The sequence below is a fragment of the Pygoscelis adeliae genome, unplaced genomic scaffold (assembly GCF_000699105.1).
Source record: "Pygoscelis adeliae isolate BGI_AS28 unplaced genomic scaffold, ASM69910v1 Scaffold336, whole genome shotgun sequence".
NCBI lineage: Eukaryota > Metazoa > Chordata > Aves > Sphenisciformes > Spheniscidae > Pygoscelis > Pygoscelis adeliae.
The window spans coordinates 67,813-73,722 of NW_008824938.1; positions in this window are offsets into that span (position 1 = coordinate 67,813).

A 5,910-nucleotide genomic window follows, 5' to 3' on the forward strand; every position below is an offset into this window, starting at 1 on the left:
GCCAGTTTTTCAGACAGTCTGCAACCCTAGCACATTGCTTCAGGACACCTAAAGAGTAAGCCCGAATTTCTTGAATTTGTGGTGTTCAGACTGTAGATAATAGCCATACCTCTTCCACATTCTTAATTCCCATTACTTTTTGCATTATCCTGGTGCCTGGGAGTCACAGTCATGGATTTGGGTCCCCTATGCGCTGGCTTGGGAAGCACCCTGTAAGACAACCACAATCAGTGCCTCTGTAAATCGAGTATAAGAAGAAGTGTCCTGACCCCAGCCTCTCAGTGACACTTCTTGTTGTCCAGGAATGTACACTACAAAGCCTCATCTGCCAACAAGAGTATATATATTACGACAGAAGACTCCTTCCCTAAATGGGTCAGACTGTGGAAATCACCCGGCTAAGCCACATGAAAAGGCTGCAAGCTGGTCCAGGGGACAATTAAGAGAATTTCTGTTTATATGAGAACCTTTTGCTCGGGATTACCAATCTCCTGACAAAAGGGCTGCTTAAGAATGCAATAAAGATTACAAAACCAGATAAGAACGTACAAAGACTTTAAACAGGGTTGTAAAGATAGTAGTATTTATTAAAAACCATGTCCTCAAGCATCTCAGGGCACCCCATCCAAGGACAACAACCAAAACATTTAACAAGCATGTGAATGTGGAGCTCAGGTACTCCATCAGAATTCTGGTACTATCTTAACATAAAAGCAACATTTATTGCCCAGTAGATGAACAAAACATTTTATACCCAAAATGGCAAATCACTTCATTGAAATGCTCATGAGATGCAATGCCTTCTTTGCTAAGAAGGAAACAGAGGGTGTAGAATTTATGTGATGACACGACCTTCTATGCCCAAGCCATGGGTAGCATTTGTGGCACCTGGGATTAAAGGTAGGGATTCCTGCATCCCAGTCCACAGTAAAAGTGGGAAACTTGTTTCCACTCACCGTAGAGTAAGCAGTGACAATAAGCCTTTGCCAGAAAGAAGTGCTTGAATATCAAAACAACTGTCAAGCTTTAACCTCATCAGGTGGGAATGAACTTCAAAACAGGAAAGCATAAAGCCGTACAAGCCCTACAGCCACATTCTGTGTCTTGAGATGGAAGTTATGAACCACAGAAACCCTGTGTCAGCAGATCTCAAATCATGGCAAGCATGCAGGGAATAAAGAGATTATCAAAACTGGGATGAGCTAAGCCCATGACGTACAACCCTGCAAATGACCTGCTATTCAGCAGATGCCAGCACAGAGCTTTCAACACTGGGGACAGATGTTTGAAATGCTTAATGGGAGCAAGAAGCCCTGCCTCTGCATGTTGAACCTGCTCCTGGAGCGTCCGCAAGTGCTTGGCCAGGCAAGTACAGCGGCAGTTTAATTTTCTGATCCCAGAATTATGACTTCCTGCACAGGCTGTTAGAGACCCTGCTGCTGATCTAGGTGAAATGCTCAGGGTTTATGTTTTGAAATAAGCAGGTCTCTGGCAACTGCATGAGATTTGTTTGTTTTTCATACATAGAAGCACAGCAATTCTAAGCATTGCAGCTAAAAGGGAACATGAGTATTTCTTACAGAGGGTGTGAATTCACAGACAACTAGGTACCCATAAATCCAGTCTTATAGTATGTTAGAAGAAAATAACATGTTTAGTCAAGTGATCTATAGCTTAATAAAAAATACAGTGATTCATATTTCCAGCCACTGCAAACAAATAATCTTAAAAACATCCTCTTAGGTATTGGGGAATGGCACTCTTGTCATCATCCCATTTTACTGATGAGAAAATCAAGACTGCAGCTTTTTGCAAAAGGAATTCATCATAATTTACATCTGATCTGTGGCACTGAGAGGAATCCTGTATGAGCCCCTTTCCAGCTGTAACTCAAATTAGCTTAACTCCTGCTTTGGGTGTGCATGATTCTTTCAGGACCTTGAACTGGCAGCAGGACTATTTGAGCTAAGCTCAAGTGATCAACTAGCATAAATAAGCATACCTTCCTCTGTTTGACTAGAACAATAAAAATACAAGCAATTATATGATCCTCCTTTTTTACTTTATGGGAATCTGAAAATATTAAGCACTTTAGACCTTCCCTTTCTTAATAAATATCATGAGGAGAACTTGTTTAAATGGATAACAACATCAAAGCAGTAAACTTAACTTTACCGGCCTATATAGTCTGTCTTTACTGCCAACTGATTTGTTTTTTTTTGTTATATCCATTGCTGAGATTTTTTTAAGGATTGATTTTTCCTCAGATACATAGAATTATTCCAGATAAAGTCCTGGGTTGAGGTTTTGTTCTTTGCCTCATAGGTTCTGACCCCACAGACTTTTTCTCTTAATTTGGAAAGACTTACAGCCTGAAATTGGAAACGCAAAGACCATACAAGCATTGCCCGTCTCTCTAGATTAGATATTGAACTGTCTGTTTAGCTGCCCTGTGGACACTTTAGTTTACGGTACAGATGCTTGTAGGAGAACAGAGAAACCAGGAAAAATACTTCCCTTTTCAGAAGATTTGTACTCTGTACTTATGAAAGCTGAACCCTCCATCAAAGGAATCTTTGGTCACCTTTTCCCCATCGTGACGACTCCCAAATGAAAAGGGCGCAGCATGAAAGAAAAATGGACAGATTGATATTCTCCATACCTGTATACTGAACTTCACCTACAGAAAGCCTGTAACGGTGGTTAGGAAGAGAGGACACCATTACATCTTTTGGGGGTTTGTCTCCAAAAAAAATGGGCTGGAAAAGTGCTGGATTTTTCCTACAGAACTTTCTATGACCTGTCTAGTTTAAAATGTCACTGAAGCTACAAACTGCCTTGAATATTCACAGGAAAGTCCAGAAAACCCTCCTCTGGATATTTGAATAGAGGTGGGAGGTCTTGGTATTTATTTAGAGAAGATAATATCTGCACAATGAAAATATTTTTTCAAGCTTTCAAAGGTTTTTTTCTAGCTTCCCACATTTCTCCAGATTCGTGATTCCAAACTATGGTCATAATTCTTTCCCCACCCCTCAAAAATTTGATGTATTAGGCTGCTTTATGTTCTTTATTCCCCATTACAGAAAAAATAAATACAATTGTTCCTGCCTGAAACATTCATTTTCCCAGTAAGCCACTCCTCCCCCTGTCCGACACTGCAATATTTAAATCTGATAAACATGGTGAAGAATCTTAGATTTTGTGGGATCCCAAGGCATTAGGGAATTAGCAAGTGCTCTTCTTGTATTTTACAGCAGTGGCAATAAAATACATAATTGCCAGAAGAGATTTTTTTCTTCTTTGTAATCAAAGGCAATTGAACATTATTTACTATGTGGTCAATAGGAGACTGAATAATATGAATTATAATCACAAAAGAGCTTTTAGGTGAGTAGGAAATAACAGCCAGAGGTTTTTTTCCCCCTTAAAAAAACAACAACCAAACCCAGGAACACAATAAACACAATGCCATTTTAGTGCATTTCTGGGAATACTTAATTAGAACTACGCAGCACGAGTCAATCTTAAAGCTCCATAACAAATTTATAACTTTTAAAAATTCACTGGGATTCAAATCCAAACAAAGGCTACTAAGTGACAGAAAAAACAGAATTACTGCTGTACGCGAGGATACTGGCTATAACAAATAATCACGCCATTCTCTGTCATCAGTTCCACAGAGGTCCCAGTAGAAATGATTCCTCTTGTGCTCCAAAAGAGAAAAACAAAAATAAAAATATCCCCAAACCTGTTCCCCCTATACAGGTGTTACATACTTCCTAAATGGAGTGATGGTCAATTTAAGAGAAGCACATCCCGCACTGCAAAAGATCAATGCTTAGAACTAATTTCTCAATTTTTAAAAATATGGGACTGTAACATGGGATACGAATGGCAAATAACATGCTGAAGTGCACGTTAAAACTCTTAACAAACAAAATTTTTAAGATCTCCATGAGCTTTTCCACCATACAGCTTTGTCAGCAGCAATACAGCTTCTACAGACACCTTTCATTTTCCAAATCATTATTCCATTTTGTTTCAGTGCAGAAACACACTCAAATTCAGCCAGCTTCATGTGGAGACAACCTAACATTTGTATTACAAAGTAAGCTGACCTGCAAGAAATTTGGTTCCAATTAATTAGATCTACAGTTTGGCTTCAGGTTTTTTTCTACATGATAATATTATTATGTAGAAACATTTTTCTCCTTCTGCTCGTCAACACTCTTAAAAATTACATCCAGACTCTTTTTTTACAGCTCAGCCACTGACAGATCTTTCTCTCAGCCCTTGACAAATGCCACAACACACCTTCCACATTCATTCACAGCCTTTCCTTCTGACCTGCCCATGTTTCTTGCTGACTGCTCTACACATCTGCTGCAGTTTTCCTTCCTCCCACGCATCAGCCTAAGCTGTTCTTGCCTCTCTGCATCACCCATGGCACGTCCTCTCCCCATCCCTTCCTGGGGCTGACTCCTGCGTCTGCACAGCTGGCTACACCAGCCATTGCTTTTCCAGCCAGCGCCATCCAGCTTTTCCAGGCACTGCTCTGAGACATGGAAGGAGTGCCCAGGGAAGGGGCAGCAGCCATCTCCTTTGTGAGAATGCTTGGTGAAATATTCAGGGTGGTTGTGTCCCTGCCACGCTGGTCAGTATTGTGTCACCCGTACTTTCTTCTCCAGAGACTGCTGACTTTCTTGACTTTTAAGTCAAGAAAGACTTAGTGTTTGATGTTGCAATATGCTACGAAATGACCTCTGTGTTGCATTGGTGCAGTGACTTTTGGCTGGTGGATGTCCCCAGCCCCTTGGGACTCATGATGTTTGCATTACTGTATTAACAAAGAACCCAGAGTAGGGGTAGCAGCAATCTGCAGAGTTCAGATCTGATTTTTTTTAAATTTCAACTTTCTATTTCCTTTGGTCTTATTAACCTTTTAGCATCAAATAAAGCTGTTTTTTAAACCTGATGACATTACAGGGCCATGAGATAGAACTTATGAAAGTCACTATTGGCATGTTACATGCTGTACAAAGTACTCTAAGCATGGTATTTGCATAATTCTTCTGCAGTGACTGGATGAGCGGAGACATGACATACAGTATATGTTTATAAAATGTCACATAACCAAAAATTTTGTTCAAGGAGTTACATGGTGGAAGCATGAAACAGTTTTAATATAAAACAAAAAACATTACTTTGATTAGAACTTAGAAGTTAAATCTATCCCTAGGCAAATCTAGGGGTAGATAGATAAATCTATCCCTCTTTGACACGCAGGCATCAGGAGAACAGAACAGCATCTTGTTAGAGGAAGACTAGGCAATGAAGGTGCTAAGCGAGAAAAAGCATCTTTACAGACCCTTAGCATCTGGCACTTACTAGAGACCCAGTAAGTGTCTCAATCAGCATACCTCCACAGACAAACAGCATTTCATAGTCCGATGTTAATTATCCCTTGCTTTATATTAAAGGTCTACCTCCATGACCTTGCTGCTCTTCAAAGGAAATGTGAATAAGAAAAGATTTTAAAAAACTGCTAGCATTCATATTTCATAAACAGACTAAAGTCTGAACATATTTTTAAAAATTCAAGTACAACTAATATGTGGCAAAGCAGATCATACATATTAAAGTGCAGTGTGGATTGCATATGCTGAAGTCTCTGTATCTATCTAAACACATAGTTAGAAACCAGCCTTTTGTCAGAGATGCTTCGACTAAGCACATGCATCCTAGGTGTTTTAATATTTCGTGGTGTAGGTTTTTACCCTTTAGGTTTTGGTGTGTGAACTTCATTTTCAAATAAATGTTTGTGGATTAGTTTTGGTCTGCAGACTACAATTTAGCGCATGGATGGAAATGAGACAGACTCAAATCTAATTCACACTATAAAATGCA